Below are 17,355 nucleotides of genomic sequence, written 5' to 3' on the forward strand. Positions count from 1 at the left end.
CAATTCAGTCTTGTTTTACGAGCCTCCCAACAGGCCATGTGTTTGGTTTTCCTCCCTGGCTCTGCTCATTCTTGGTGAATGTTCCGGGTAAGTGGCCCAAAGGGCTCCCAGGCCCTGTTCACATCCCGTGAGTGGCCGTGGCAGCAGGTCTGCACACAAGCTCACCCGGTCAGGGACCCATCACCATACCCTCTACTGGTTAGCTCTGTTCCCCTACAGACGCCACGGGGCCAATGCTTTGTGGTGAACATAAAGGCCCAGGGAAGCCTGGACACAGGTGGCACAAGGCACAAAACTGCATGAGACTCAGAGGCTCACCTGACAACACCACTCCAGGAGGATCAGGACCAGGACTGAGACATTTTCTTGAGGTATTTTAAGTTTATACCTTATAAATCAGCTTTGTTGATTTTATAGTTTGTGCCTAACCATCCTCAACCAAGTTGTTGGTTGTTGTGTTACAGGACACGAGTGGAAAGAATTCTTCGGGTAGCATTTCAGATAAGAACCTGGACTAGGTGGGCTCCTGGGGGCTAAGATAGCTCAGGACAATTATGGTCACAAACACGGCAGCCGTATGTGGAATGGCAGCCACTTGCCGTCTCTTCCGGGGACCCCAGGCCACGCTGGGCGGACCTGAGTGAGGATGGCAGGGCAACTGTCAGAGGAGTTAATTACCCAACTTTTTGCATGTGCATATATGTTCTATGTAATTACAGCTGTGGTGCATTTGCTTCACATATTTTGTTTCCCGTGTAACATATTGTAAACATTTTCTGTGTTTCTGTCAAGGTCAGCTTCATGAAGTCCCACAGGATCCCATGTTCAGAAGGGCCCTGGACCTGGTTTAATGATCTGTGGTCAACATCTTGAAATTCTTAATAATTTTGAGCGAGGTGACTGATGTTTTTATTTGGTAGTGGGAACTTCAAGTTATGTAGCTTGTCCTAGGTTCTCTTTTTATTTTATTTTGACGGCTATATCATTTCGTAATTTACTCTATGTTCATTTAAGCTGTACCGAATACAGACGATGCTGCAAAAATATCTTTATGTCTGTAGAGTTTAGTTTTGTGAAATTAATCAGGATAAATCCTAGCTGTGGGTTTTACGGACCACAGCATGTACATCTTTATGTCTCATATTACTATATTCTGATATGATATCTATATTTCTCCGTATTCCTTATATATAAGAAAAAATATTACACATCCTACTTTTTTTAAGCCAGTAAGAGGATTACTTAGCTTTAGGCCTCTTGAAGAGAGCCCTGCCCCTGTCTTTCTTCTTGCCCAGCCCTGGGTGTGACAGGAGATGCCAGCATGTTGCTCCTTACTGAGAATGGGGGTGGCAATTACAGAGACCTGGGCATGAATCACTCTAGACATCAGCTTCTTCATCTAGTTGGGGAATAATACCTACTCCGAAGGACTATTTTTGTGAAGACCAAGCATTAGAGTAACAAACATAGTGCCTGGAACTCAGCAGATACAAAATAAATGTGAGTTTCTGTTCCTGCTTAAATCAGTTTCCACCGCTTACTGGCTCGGGTACCCAGGAAACCAAAGGTCAGGAGTTTCAAGCCCCCCACCCCATTTTTTTTTTTTTTTGTCTTTTCCAAAAGTATATAGATACCCATCACAAAAATCAGCTTTGGCTCCTTTTATTTAGAATTTTTTGTTGTTTGTGCTTTGTTACACTTTCTGCTTTTGTTCCTTTTTCTGAAAACTCTATAGCTGTTTAAATGAAAAGTTTCCTTATTCATAACTTAGAATGTACAGGTGTTTAAGTATACAGTTATATATCTATATAAAAGCTACTCCAAGCAAGGCCCATGATCATGAAATGAAAAGTGAAAAAAGTATCAGAATGAGAAAGAAATCAATATACTAAATCAATAGAACAATAGTATCAGTATTATCATAATAGAGCATTAAATTTTGCTCTGAACTTCTCAAGAACAAGGGCAAGAAGGCAAATGCATGTGTATATAATTGCTATTGTTCACAAGAGACAGTGCTTCTTGTAGTGGATATTCTTCCTAATAAATTCTCAGATAGATTTGTCACATGGGCAAGGATACTTATTTATCCCTGTCTGATTCATAGGAATTACTCAATAAGCATGTTGAACAAATGAATACTGGACTTTATACTGCGGGCATTGGACACCATGGAAAACAGCAAAGCTGTAATAATTTCTCGCTAATATTTATGAGAGAGCTGAATCAGGTGCTGTGCTAAAAGCTTTGTATACACAGGTTCATTTATTCCACACAAATGCCCACAAGGATGTTATTAACATTCCTATTTTACCCTCAAAGAAGCTGAGGCATGAAGACATCAAGTCGTGTTTCGAGGGCCCACAGTGGGCAGTGGGAAGCCAGGGCTTGACCATAGACGGCACAATCACTCACCCATTCTGCCACATTGTCCCACGTTGTGGTGTGGGACCCGTCTGTAGTGAGCAGTTCAGCACCTTCATAAAGTCCTTCGTGACTTCTCGTATCATGTAAATCCTGATGGACACCTGGGATGCTCATCAAACGTACCTGTGGTTACTCTTACCTGCTGGTGGGAATATCAACTGGTGAAGTCTTCTGGAGGGCAATTTGGCAACTCTTATGTAAGATGCTTTAAACATGTCCATCCTCTCTGGCCCAGTATTAACTTCAAAGAATGTGGCATAAAGAAATGATCCCAAAAGCATATGAAGATTATAGTTGCAATTGGATATACCTGGAATATCCAACAGTAGGGAAATCAATTTAGAAAAAGAAGCAGTTTAATACAACTGAGATAGAATAAAACACCTCCATTAAAAATTATCTTTTAAAAAGACACTTAAATACATAGAAAAATGTTCATGGTGTTTTGTTATGTGGGCGAAAATACAGTCTTAAATGGTAAGTGTATTGTGGCTTTAATTTTGCAAAGGGTACACCTCTGGTGGAAGTTTAAACCAATACAAGCACTTTATTTTTTTATTTAAAGATTTTATTTATTTGAGAGAGAGAGAGCGCACACACAAGCAGGGGGAGGGGCAGAGGGAGAGGGAGAAGCAGACTCTCCTGCTGAGCAGGGAGCCTGTCGAGGGGCTTGATCTCAGGACCCTGAGATCATGACCTGAGCCGAAGGCAGATGCTTAACTGACTGAACCACCCAGGCGCCCCCAGTACAAGCTCTTTAAATGCTAGAGTCATTAGACAGTATATATTAAAATTTAGGGGTGCCTGTGTGGCTCAGTTGGTAAAGCATCAACTCTTGATTTCGGCTCAAGTCATGATCTCAGGGTCGTGATCTCAGGGTCGTGAGATCAAGTCCCTAGTTGGGGTCCATGCTGCGTGTGGAGCCTGCTTAAAATTCTCTCTCTCCTTCTGCCCTTCCCCGTTGTACTTTCTCTCTCTTTAAAATAACTAACTAACCTTTGCAACGACGTGGATGGAACTGGAGGGTGTTATGCTGAGTGAAATAAGTCAATCAGAGAAAGACATGTATCACATGACCTCACTGATATGAGGAATTCTTAATCTCAGGAAACAAACTGAGGGTTACTGGAGTGGTTGGGGGTGAGAGGGATGGGGTGGCTGGGTGATAGACATTGGGGAGGGTATGTGCTACGGTGAGCGCTGTGAATTGTGCAAGACTGTCGAATCACAGATCTGTACTTCTGAAACAAATAACGCAACATATTTTAAGAAAAAAAGAAAAAGAAGAAGATAACAGGAGAGGAAGAAAAGGGGAGTATGTCAGAGGGGGAGACGAACCATGAGAGATGATGGACTCTGAAAAACAAACTGAGGGTTCTAGAGGGGAGGGGGGGAGGGGGATGGGTTAGCCTGGTGATGGGTATTGAGGAGGGCACGTTCTGCATGGAGCACTGGGTGTTATGAACAAACAATGAATCATGGAACACTGCACCAAAAACTAATGATGTAATATATGGTGATTAACATAACAATAAAAAAATTAAAAAAAAATAACTAACTAACCAACTAACTAAAATTTAGATCCTATGGTCTAGCAATTCCACTCCATCTTACCTGCCTGAGTCCCATGGACATAAAGAGGCAAGTAGTTTTATGCTTTAATAATGCAAATTGGAAGTCACTTTAATATCTATCAAAATGGAAGAGTTAAATACACTGTGATGTGTCCTAACTATGGAATAGCATTTGATAGTTAGAAAGATCAGGGTACTGGCATGGAAACAGAATATTTACTGATAGATTATTAGGTGCAAAAAGTAAGTTGCTGGAAGGAAAGTATAATTTATGTCCTTCTGAAGATTCAATACAATCCATTGCTATGTCTGTATGAGTATGCATTATTGAAAGATTCACTCTGGAAGGAGACATATGATAATGATTACTTATTCTGAGATGAGAAATGGAGGATGGGCTGGCTATAATGGAAAATTCATTTTAGCTGCAGTGTTCAGATCATGTCCAAGAAGAATGCAATTATATGTGACTTGTGCAATTAAAAATAAATTAACTTTGAGTATTAAAGAAAAAAAGAAAAATATATGAAAATGTTGAGTGGCTGTCTTTTTTTAAATGTTTTTCTTTACTTATTATTGACTTTAATCTTATTAAATTAAGAATTGTAGCTCTGGTTCTAAACCTGAAAATTCTATATTTCTTAACTCTGGCATATAATGAATGTCTGGTACATAACTTTTGATTGGATTCCTTCTCTGTCTAAAGTAGTACTTTTCTAGGGTTCCTGGGTGGCTCAGTTGGATAAGCAGCTGCCTTCAGGTTGGGTTGTGATCCCGCAGTCCTGGGAGAGAGCTGCTCATCGGGCTTCCTGCTCAGAGGGGAGTCTGCTTCTCCCTCTCCTTCTGCGCCCCTCCAACTTGTACACACTTTCTCTCTCTCTCAAATAAATAAATAAAATCTTTAAAAAAAATAAAGTAGCACCTCTCCAAAGCCATTACTACCTTCCTACAGTACTTAATTTCCTTGGTAACATTTATTTAACCGCTTGGCATCTACGTGTTTGTGTCTGTTTGGTCTCTCTCCATTGCAGTGTAAGCTCCTCATAGAAGGGCCCCTGCCTGTTTGGTTTTCTGCCACTTATTACTGTAGCAGGTGGAAAGGGCCTTGTACATAGAAGCCACAAGATAAATTAATAAATTTTATAGGAGATAATGTGGAATGATTTGTATCCACTAAAATACCAACAGTGTTGTTTTTTTTTTTCCTGAATGGTAGGATGGTTGATTTTTACATATTTTAAACAAGTTGATTTTCAAGGTTTTCTTTTCTTTTTTTTTTTTTAAGATTTATTTATGTATTTGAGAGAGACAGGGAGCATGAACAGGGGGAGAGGTAGGGGGAGAGGGAGAAGCAGGCTCCCCGCTCAGCAGGGAGCCGGATGGATGCGGGGCTCGATCCCAGGACCCTGAGATCAGGACCTGAGCCGAAGGCAGATACGTAACTGATTGAGACACCCAGGCACCCCCAAGGTTTTCTTTTTTCTTTTTTTTTTTTAAGATTTTATTTATTTGACAGAGAGAGAGAGAGCACAAGCAGGGTGAGTGGCAGGCAGAGGGAGAGGGAGAAGCAGGCTCCCTGCTGAGCAGAGAGCCCAAGGAAGGACTCCATCCCAGGACCCCGGGATGATGACCCGAGCTGAAAGCAGATGCTTAACCAACTGGAGCCACCCAGGAGTCCCTTTTTAAAATGTGGGAGCAGGGAGGCTCATCTGAGACAACTCCTATTTGTTTAGACTCTGTTTTGTGGTCTCAGTGAGGTTTGGGTTATTGATGACAGAATTCCTTTTATAGTGAGTTGATGATCCTGTAAATTGGTGTGCAATTTTTTTTCTTAGGTGACCAGGATGACTTTAAGCATCACCTTAAAAATGGATTGTTATTTTGCCTACACTGCATCCTGTGGCAGAATTGGGTACCTTGTAATTAAGATGCACCCAGTTTGCAATGATCCATTGTAATATTGTTATATTGTGAAGCAAAGACAGAGGAACACCACCTTGCCTTTGTACAGAAAGCTACTTGCAAGGAAGCCATGTAGTGAGATGTTGGTCTACGTGTCTGTGCCTCAGGAAGCGTTTTTTTTTTTTTTTTTCCGGAACACCACAGGACTGGAAAACTGCAGGGAATGTTGTCAGAGCTAAGCTCTAGGGACTGACTTCTTAGAAAATAGTTCAGGGAACCAGTGGAAAGTCTATAACCGTAGGCAAGGGAAGAGGAAACCCTTTTTTTCTATCCTTCTATGTTCTGCAGACAGGACTCTGGAAACTGAACTGACAAAAGACAGATTAACAAGAGAGAAGCCCACACATTTTAACAACGTGTGCAGTGTGCATCAACACCAGAGAAACTCAACGATGAACAGTAACTCAAAGGGGTGGTTAGAACTTGGGGCTCTGTATAGGGTCTTCACAAAGAACAATAAGTTTGTAGAGATGGAACAAGAAAACGGAGAAGGGATTTAGGCTTTCAGGGGTGGCAAACTGTGGGAACTATGTGGGGACACTGATGACAGGAAAGGGTGGTGTTAGCACCTCTCTGAGGATCAAGAGGAGGATAAAGAGCTTTCTTCTGCTGTTTCTCAACTGTTTTCAGTGCAAAATAATCCTTAAGCCAAAATAACATATTCTAGGGAGGCATATTCTGGTCCCCTAAATATGACAGGGGGACATGGAAACAAAATTGGCCCAAGGAAGAAGTGGGCTCTGCCCCAAGTTTTCTGTTAGCTAACATTGGCCACACACCTACTACATGCCCACCCTGGGCTGGACGCTGTGGGGGATTTAAAAAAAATCTACAACGTGGCAGATGCCTTTACTTGCCGTTGGGTTGTAGTGAGGATGCACACTGCTTGTGAGGTCATAGTTCTGAGAGTTGTTACCTTATGCCTTCCATATTTTCATAACTCAGAGTCTACATGTCCTTCTTAAGCCACGGCGTGGGATCATACTGCTGCTATGATTTAGAAGTGGCTGGGGATTTTCTGAATGTCTTGAGTTGAGGTTATATAGGTGGCTTTTAAGGGCAAGTGTCTGGCTCTCACCTTCAAAATTATACTTCTCAAATGGGGAAAGAGACTTAAAACAGAAAAAATATTATAAAAAAACGAATAACTTCTATAATTTGGATACTTATTATATGACAAGAACTGTGTATTCCTGTATTGGGAGGTAATATCGCCATTTCACAGAAGGAGAAACTTGAAGGTCACAAAGCTCAGGTGCTTTCTGCCTAGACATTTACTGGTTTATAGGGATTGAATCCATGGCTGCCCTACTAAACTGCTAAAAGCAGTTGTGATTGAGAGAGTTCTGGCATTAGACACAGGGAGTTACAGAAACTGATGAAGATACTAAGGCTAAGACTCTAGAATTATGAGTAGGTGCTGAGATTGAGCTGACGTTGTTCTGGTTGAACAATGGCCATTTCTGAGTTTATAAATATCTGACACTCTTACAGCTTTATGGAAGAGGGCCACAAAGGCCACGTGGACTCCAGGCTACATGATGTGGCTGGAAAGGAAGAGTGGGCCATGGCGAGAGCCATGGCTGGGAGTCATCCAGGAGAAGAAGCCAGAGAGTTGGTGGTGCCAGCTCTTTAAAAGCCCTAGAAAAGTGGCTAAGTCTTCATAGTTCTGGGCAAGGGAGGTACTAGATAATACTCTCTCACACTGTTTGCTAGTTGTCAGCTTAAGGTGAGGAACGACGTGCTGACATCTAAACTGTGTACCTCAACAGTCTATCTTTGACCAGAACATGGAAGATTTGTGATTCACTGATTATCTGGAAACCTTTGGCTTCTGACCATTTTTAGGACAAAGTCTAAATCTTTTGACAACAATGTTCAAAACCATTAACAGTACCACAGATTGAAGTGACCCCGTACGGCTTCTTGAGTGAGCTAGTGTGTCTGGGCAGTGGTGAGGCCAAGGGCTGTGCTTCTCATGGAGCCACACGAGCACACGTGCAAATCCTTGTGACAGCACAAAGGCATGCCATGTGCCCTGCTCAGGAAGGAACTGACGTGTTAACCTCTGTGTCATTTGGCCATTTCTACATAACCAGTATGTCACTGGGGCACTTTCATGCAGTGTGCGTAGGTGGGCAAAATAGTATAACCTTCCTGAAAATAATATATGTCAATCTAAAGGACCAATAGTAGGGAATTGGTTGAATACACTACGGTATAACTGTAAGAAGGGTTTTCATGCAGGCATTAAAAAGTAGGTCTTCAAAGAATGAAAGAGGAAAATATTTTCAATATAATGTTAAGTGGGAAAACCAGATATGATATATATGCATATATCATATATATATGCAAATAGCAAATATATCAAAAGATAAAAAACAGCTATTTCATATAGTAGGATTGAGTTATATTTCTTGTATTTTCTAAAATAAACACACATTTTCCGTCTAATTAGCACAAAACTGTACTGTCACTATTGTTTTGTTTCTGCTGCCTGCCTCCCAGCACAGCTACACTGAACAAAACAAAATGATTTCATTAGGAACCCATTTTCCTTGGAAGGTGGACTAATGGGTTATTATAAATACTTACAGTTTATAACATCTGCCCCCCTGGGGGCCTAATAGTTCAAAGTTGTAAGTATGTAGATGATCACGTTGTGTGAAGAAGAAACCGAAGATTCGTCTCGCAGTCCCCTGTGCCTACCCGAGCGCCAGTGCTCCAGAGATGTGGGCTTTATTAATTTGATGACGACGAAAGTGGTGCTGTTAGAATTGAGGCACCTCTGGAAGGGCAAAGCTCACCCCCATGGGGGTATACCACTAAGGGCCAGACTGCTGGTGGCCTCCCCTTGGTGAGGATCGGAAAGAAGGTCCTCAGGACATTATTTCTCCCTTGTTGATTTTATCAGAATAAGACATTTCCCTACTATTTCCTAGGACGATATATGTATCTGAATCTGTGCATCTAGGACACAACGGAAATTAGATTTGGTGTCTTAAGTGGCAGCCCCACGGAGGCCGACGCTGCAGAGAGGCAGGTGCACGGCTTCTGGAGTGGTTGCTGACATTCTGGGCCCGCATTGGTCTTCCCAGGAGAGAACAGTTTAGCCTTTTCAGGTCTGGAGTTGGCAGAGCTGAGTTAGGTATTTTGCTCATAAAGCAACCAGGAGCTTCAAATTCTAGAAGTAGTTCTAGATAAGCCTCCATTCTAGGTTTCTATTGGCGTAGGCAGGTCTACTAGGAGGCTGTGAGGAATATGGTGCACCCAAGGGCACCAGGAGAAAGGCTATTTATAAAACTAGACTCTTGGTATTTCACATGCCCCATGTGTAGGAAGCAAGAAGGTAGAACTCTAATTTATTGTTAAAATATTTTTATTACTAAACTGACAGTAACAATTAAAACTTAGAACATTTTACAGCTATACAACATTTCACAATTTACAAAACATTTTGGGTAAATGTTTTTTCTTTTAAACCCTTGGAACTTCATACCCAAATCCAAATAAAATACAAAAAGCACTTTGTGAGCTATAACCTGCAATGCACACATAGTGTATTACTGTATTTTATCAGTGAGTAGGTGGCTGATGTCCTTGTATTTAATTGTAGTTGATGATAGGATTTCCAGACTGATCATTGCGTGGTCACAACTCCTCATTTTCCATGAACTAAAATGAGACCCACGAGTGACTTGTCTAAGGTCACGCGGCTAGTGTTTAACAGAGCCAGTCTTTTGTTACCCTGCCTATGTCCTGAAATTCATCTTTGCAATTTGGTGAGAAGAGAAACCGCACTTGCTGTCATTTTGCACCACTTGAGCAAACATGCTCATTCTGCAGCATTATTAAAACCTAAGGTTGATGATGGTCCTATCTCTTTAAAAAGAAAAGAAAAAAAAAAAAAGGCTGCTGGGGGCGGCGGGGGCGGGGAGGGGGGGTTGCTGCTGACTGCGGCATCGGCATCAAGTCCGGACCTAGTGCGGCTGCGGTGGCAGTCACGATGGAAGCTGCTGATGTGACAAAAGGAAAACAAAGGCGCCCAGATGGACGCTGACAGCTACCGGTAAGTATCCGAGGATCCAGCTGGATAACTAATGGGAAGGGAAAGGGAAGAAGCTTATGGAAATCGGCCGGCCGGCGGTTTGATTGGTTATTCAGCCCTCTGAGAGCTGGGCTGGAACCAGCTCGCTCAGTCCACTGCAGTTGTTCGCGGAGATCATTGACCACTTTCCTAAGATACCCGCCTTCCATAGACGATAGAGAATCTTCTCTAACGCGTCCTGCCGCTGTGAGTAACGGGTTCTTTTTAAAAAAATGTACAGTTTGGGCTAGCAGCCTGCGGGTTTGTGGGTGAGGCGCCAGTCGCAGTGTTACTAGAGAGATCCGCTGCGGTCGAGATGCTCACACAACCCGGCTTTGTCATTTTAATGTCCACCCTGGGTTGCTGGGTTTGGTCACAATGGGTCTATTGCTGTAATACCGAGTGTGGGGTTAAGAGCCCTGTTGAATAAGAAAGCGGGATTCTCAAAGTGGCTTATAGTTTAATTTATGGTGATTGTCCTCATTTCAAACAGCACGCCCTTAAATGATTCCACATATTATAGTTCTCTTATACAATGATTTTTGAAAATCCTGCTTTTAGTTAAAAGCCTTTTACTTTGTTATTCAATTTTATTCTAATAAGTGATCATTACATTCTTAGAAAGAGTATATCCCAGTTTTAACTACAAGAATCTCTGTCTTGTTCTCTTTCTTAAAACAAGGTTACTACCTCAGTAAAGACTGCTGGATTTGTTTCTAACATCCTAATTGTTTTGGTTTTAATTGTATCCTGCTCTGTGTAAGTAAAAGTGAATGCAGGTTAATTCCGTGTGTTTCCCAAGCACGAGCTTCCCTGAAGTTAAGTGGAAAGAAGCTCTTTATTTCTCTACCAATGCAAATAAAAGTAATTGACACTTAATCCCATTTTGTTTGTCATTTGAAAAGTGAATCTCCTACATTGTTTTTTAAAGCTACTCATTGACAACCAGGTACATACCAGGTTAATGCATGATTATGATGTCCCAGTGGTTTTGCTTATGACTAACCAGCTTTCTTTCCCTAACCCTGAAGCAAAGTATTACTTCATCCTCTCCTTACCTTTTCTGGCTTTTGGGCTGGCCAATTTCCCTCTTCTTCTCTCTGGAGACTGAGGCTCCTCAGTCTCCCTTTCAAACATACCAAGTCGGATGTTCCATATTCCCATGTTTTCCTTGTATCTTGCTTGGTTTGTAAGATCCTTTCCATGATTAAGATGGTGTTTTCTATTCTTCCCATGATAGGAAGAAATGCCCGATCATAGCTTTTTGAGACCAAGGTTCGCTTACATCAGAAGCATCTAGTGTAATGTTGCTTTATGCTGGATTTGTTCTCAGAAGCTTTAGGTTCTAATCTCACTCAGCTCTGCCACATCTTAGTTCTGTAACCACTGAAAACGCACTTGACTTCTGAGAGTCTCAGTTCCTTCCTATGCTAGAGATGTTGGCGGTTGTTTTTCGCACAGCTGTCATGGGGTTGGAATGAGGTAATGCAAATGAACGCACCAGCCCAGAACTTGGCACAATGTTGCTATTTAGCAGGAGTTTTCACTTTTTCCATTCAGTCTCCCCACCTTCCTATCCCCCCATCCCTGGGGAAGAAGGCTAAAGTGGTTTCTCGTACCATTTTCCTAAAGGAAGGAATTCTGAAATGATCTTTTGATCAAGTGCATCTTAACAAGCTCTAATTAAATATAAAACATATATTCAGTACTTGCTAAGGATCTCTTACCTGTAAAAGTAACACCGTTGCCATGTTGCCACAAGAGCGTTCTACTGGAGAAGGGAAAGCCAACTCTCTTTGCACAGCTCCCACTAAATCCTTTGTGATGGCAGAAACGATGAGGATATTGGCTGTCCTGCCATGTGCTCAAGTGAGGACCACTAAATGTGACTGATACAAAGGGGGCCGAATTGGAAACCAGGATAATTCCCGTTGCTATTGTGATCTTGAACAACCTGGGGAGCAATTTGCTTTTTGTATTGCCAATCCTGTTACTGTTTTAATTTCTATTTTATGTGCTTTTCTCCTTTCTCCTCACCACCTTTTCTTTCCTTAAATTCTATACTCAGCACATCGTGTCCGACTTTGACACCTAGGACGGAGCCACTGTGCCAATGCCCAAGGGGGAATGGGATGAAATTGGCAGCAGCACTGGGTGGGAATTGAGGGGGGGATGCTAGCTCCACTTTGGCTTCTTTTTGCGATGAGGGGAAAGTCACTAACTTCATCTCTGAGTAAGAGGTATGAAGTAGATACTCCTTAAGTTTCCTTCGAGTGCTGAGTACATAATTAATATAGCCAGTCTCTGTGGGTACCCTTGGTTTCTAACAATTATTTGGTCAAAAGATGTGCTTTCACACGCTGTCGTCTGTTATCATTCCCACAATAATCTCGCGGAATAGGCAACGCCATTTTGCAGATTATAAAGTGTAAAATAAAGAGAGAGGAGAGCCCCAGCTATTTCTTATTTGTCAAAAGGGGAGGTTGAGTAGATGATAATCCAAGTTCGCTCTTCTTGCTGAACCTTGGTGAGTCCTCAGCCTCCAAACCCTGAACTCTGGTCCCTGTGCCTCGGTGTCCCCTCTCAGGGCACTTAGATTTTATGGTGACATGAAACCCAAGCCACCTGGGTTCTTGTTTTTGGAAGAGGCCCTCTATGGTCTTGTTAAAGTAACATTGAATCCAGACAAACGTTTGATTTAAACATTCTCCTCTGGATTAGAAAATTAGAAAATGTGTGCTCTGCAAGCCACATATCCCTTTTCATGTGTCCTGAAACTATAACATTTTTTAAAAAGTCAAAGACACCCAAATAATGTGGGTGATCACTTGAACTTCATAGATCTCCTTATTTCATTCAAGTAGTTAAGTGCTAGAGAGGCATATGTATTTGAGTTTCTCAAGTATCTGGAATTTGTGCATTAATTTACATAGTAATAAAGGCTTAGCCCTTTCTCCTTGTTTTTCATGCAACAATAAATTTAATCACTAAAAAATGTCCTAATAGGGTTACCAGATATATTACAGGAAATACTGCATAAAATCAACACATACTAAAAAAATGATTTATTTATTTGAAATTCAAACTTAACTAGGCATATTTTTATTTGCTAAATCTAGCAACCCTGTATAAACAGAACCTTAATTGATAAATTAGATAATCATTTACTTTGAGCATGAAGATATTAATTTGTTAGGTTTTTAAGCTTAAAACATAAATGAAATCCAACCTTTATTACTTTTTCATAATATGCAAACATCTCCCTAGTATTATATATTGATGCTTTTATTAAATGTTTTAAGCTAAGTGACCATTCTAAGAAAATCCTGGTTCTGAAGATCATATTATGTCCAACACATCTCATAGTCCCCAGAGGCCTTGCTAATGAATGAAGAAAAATATGCAAGATTTTAAATATATTTGCTTGGAGTCAGATAAATTTGGTTTTGAAAACTGACTGTCCATCATACTAGCCCTGATAATTCACCTCTTGGAAACTTAGTTTTCCCCTTCTTAAATGGGACTGATCGTAGGTTAATACTCCCCACCTCATGAGAGCATGAGGCCAGGTAAGTAAAGTCTCTGTGTGATTTTCCATGGTAGGCTCCCTGAAGAAAAGTTGGTTTGTAAGCGAATGAGTAAATATTATTTTTCCCTTCAAAAAGCCAGATGATAATGTTAGACAGATAGTATGAAATGAGATGTATTTTAATCATATAATCTATGTTTCATCTATTGGTTTTTAAAAGCTTTTTTGAGAAAAATAATTCATATACCATATAATTCATCTATATGATCTTTTATTTTTGTGTAAAATGTTATCTTTGAAGCTAAATTGAGCATTTAAAGGTAAACCCAAGACCCCGAGGAGCTCCTATTCCAGCTCCAGCCCTCCCCAAGCCCGTGCCTTAGACGAGGAGCTCTGCTAGTTGACAAGACTGAAAGCAGAGTCTCCATCAATTTGATCCAAGCTGTGCCTATAGAAGTATGTGTCTTTTTTTATTACCTGGAAATTGGCCAAAGTGACTCAATTATTCAATCTTTACTGAATACCTTCTGTATCCATGGCCCTGAATTTGACCGAGTAGGAGAGTCAAAGATGAACAAGACCTTCCTGAGGAGCATTCAGCAAAGTAGAAGAGGAAGATCTGTATAACACAGAGGAGATTTGGAATGCTGAGGGAATAATGTATATTTTTTCTTATTTTAAATCTGAAATATATCTTCTCTGTTGTACATTTTACATGGAACTCTTTAACTGCACACACACACACACACACGCACACGTACAACCAACGCATTAAGTATCACTCATTTTTAACTTTGTTTTTGGTGCTCTACAAAGTGCATTTATGTGCCCCTTCAATTAGAGGGGTGCATAGTTGGGGTTAAATAAGGGCTGTAAGGACCATGACCTTTTCTACAACGGATTGTGCCAATATAGTTCTGTCATTAACGACATTCACAATTCTTGCTATGTCTTAACATCTTAATTTTGCTCTATTGATTTATAGGGTGAATTAAACTGACTTCTCCATTTTGCAAAGATGCCATTTTAAAGTCTTTGCTGACTCATGTTTTGTTCTGACATTAAGGAGGGCAAGACAGTTTTTCTGAGGGTAATTCCAGTTGAGGTTTTCTGTGGGCCCAAAATCCTGTCTGTACTTGGCTCCCTGTTGTCGTAACATTGGGGACTTTCAAGGGTAAATTTTCACCGCATCCTGGAGGATTTCGCTACCTATGAGAAAGTGATGTTGATTTTTAAATCCCATTTTTAGATGGATGTGTATGCCATTCTCAGGAGATTGCTAGAGGCTGTAAATGGGTTGAAAGGCTGTTTCTAGGGAAACGAAAGCTCTGAGGATGCGTAAAGCTGCAGAGGCTGTGCCTGTGCGTCCTGGCAGCACGGAGAACAGTGGAAAGGGGGAGAGGTCAACCATGACATCCTTGCTTCCCCCAAGCCATGGGCCCCTTCCCCCCCACCCCACACAAGGAGGGGTTTTACTCCTTCTAAGTCTCTGCAGAAAGCATGCAGTTCTGCAATTAGATGGACACACAGACCAAAGAGAAGGGATACCATATTGAAGATAACATATCAGGGGGAGCTCCTGATTATATTTTTATCTCATCCCCGCAGGAAAGACCTTCCTTTTCATTCCCCGTGGGCGACGGCCAGGTGTCTATTCTGGTTCCTGGGACGTTTCTTCTGTCATCTTTCTTTCTGGTGAAGTCTCCTTTCTTCCACCTTAGAGATCCCTTCGTCTTCCCACGCTGCTCCCTGCCTGCCTACCAAAGGACAGCTTTTGGCTAAAGGGATGCCACCACTTATTTACACAAGCATCATGGTTTACACCCTGAGTCTCTGGGCTGTTTCTGTCTCAAGCAGTGGAACTCAAAGAGAGTTTCAGCTCAGTGAGTAAGTGGGGCTGGTACGTTTCTTCCCCACTCCTTACACGAGATCATATTTACTGCCAAATTCACCCGCTGTGGGGAAAACCCGGGTTGCCAAAATAGGGTATTTTTGCCGGGCAGGCGAAGAGGTCACTGAGTGGGACACTGTGCCTGTATGAGCCACGGGCAGCGACCTCAGGGTTCCAAGCCAGATGAACGGATCCCACTGTTGGCAGGGACAGATGTCCAAGCCCCATTCCCGAATCGCCAGTACAGAGCACCGATAGTCTGGGCTCCTGGGGGCCTGAGACAAGGCCCTGAATCAGTGGGCAGAGAGTATCACAAATGCGTTTCGTGTCACTTCATGTGTTAAAGAATATGATGTGAATAGGAAGAGTGACATCCAATGTTTGCAAAAATTACCTGCAGTTTATTAAGTACTTGTAGACATAGTTCGGGGGGTCTTTATGATGACTCTACACATGGATGGGGCAGGCTAGCCCCGTTTCACAGATGAGGCACGGAGACATTATGCGAGTCTCCAGTTGTGGTCTTCATTGTACCACACTACCCCCAACACCACACGGTGGAAGCAGCTTTCTTCCCTTTTGGGGAAGGTATCGGGAGAGAAGGAAATACTGTTTGATTGCCTACATTGTGTTAGGTGAAGACGCAAAGAGATAGAAGCTAAAGAACCTGTGTTTAAGCCCCCACATGGATGTCACTTGACTTTCTGAACCCCAGTTTCCTTATCTGTGAAATAGGATTAACCATTTCCTACCGAATTACCAGTCTATTATGAAACTGAACTAATATACTGTCTATGGAATCACTTCAACAAATTAAAAATACCGTATCTCTATAAGATAACCTGACTATACTGCATTATAATTTTACTATCACTGACATTTCAATTGTATAAAAAATTTACTATATACTAATTTTCTTGGCTATGTCAATGAGCTACATTAATACAACATTATCATAAAAGCAGTAAAAAAATACCAGACTTTATCATACCATTGTCTTGAGGAACTGTCTTAAATGTATTAGTATAGTTTGCTCACATTTCTTATATTTTAAATTGCATTAGACTGCTGTTCAATCATGATTGATGCCACAAAAAAGACTACTAACTTTTCCTTTCCCTGCAATGTCCTTGCTGAGGATTTATAAAAGTAAATGTGTGATATACTGAAGCACTCAAAAATGGATTCATTATCAGATAAAGATTTCTATACAAGGGGTGCCTGAGTGGCTCAGTTAGTTAAGCGTCTGCCTTCGGCTCAGGTCGTGGTCCCAGGGTCCTGGGATCGAGCCCTGCATCGGGCTCCCTGCTCAGCGGGAAGCCTGCTTCTCCCTCTCCCACTCCCCCTGCTTGCTTGTGTTCTTTCTCTCGCTGTGTCTCTCTCTGTCAAATAAATAAATAAAATCTTTAAAAAAAATTTCTATACAAGAGAAGCATTAAACATATAAGTATAAAAATCCTATATAATGTTAATCTTACAATCAGTAAGGAACTAAAAGCATTTCTGCAGTTTAAAACAATGAATGTGAGAAAGAACTAAATATATATTTAATTACAAGCAGAGATGTGTTCATATATCTGCATATTTAAAATGTGAAATTATGGCACCTCAAGATATAGATGTTTGTTGAATTGAATAAAGATGTGTGTGCGCGTGCATGCACAATCATGAATTGGGAATAGAAAAGACTTTTTAAAAAAGATTTTATTTATTTATTTGAGAGAGAATGAGAGAGAGCACACAAATGGGGGGGAGGGGCCAAGGGAGAGGGAGAAGCAGAACCCCCCCATGAGCAGGGACCCCAATGTGGGGCTCTATCCCAGGACCCCAGGATCATGACCTGAGCCGAAGGCAGACACTTAACCGACTGAGCCATCCAGGCGCC

This window comes from Callorhinus ursinus, unplaced genomic scaffold (assembly GCF_003265705.2).
Source record: "Callorhinus ursinus isolate GAN/ISIS: 27379988/994484 unplaced genomic scaffold, GSC_fseal_2.0 scaffold7, whole genome shotgun sequence".
In the NCBI taxonomy this organism is placed as follows: domain Eukaryota; kingdom Metazoa; phylum Chordata; class Mammalia; order Carnivora; family Otariidae; genus Callorhinus; species Callorhinus ursinus.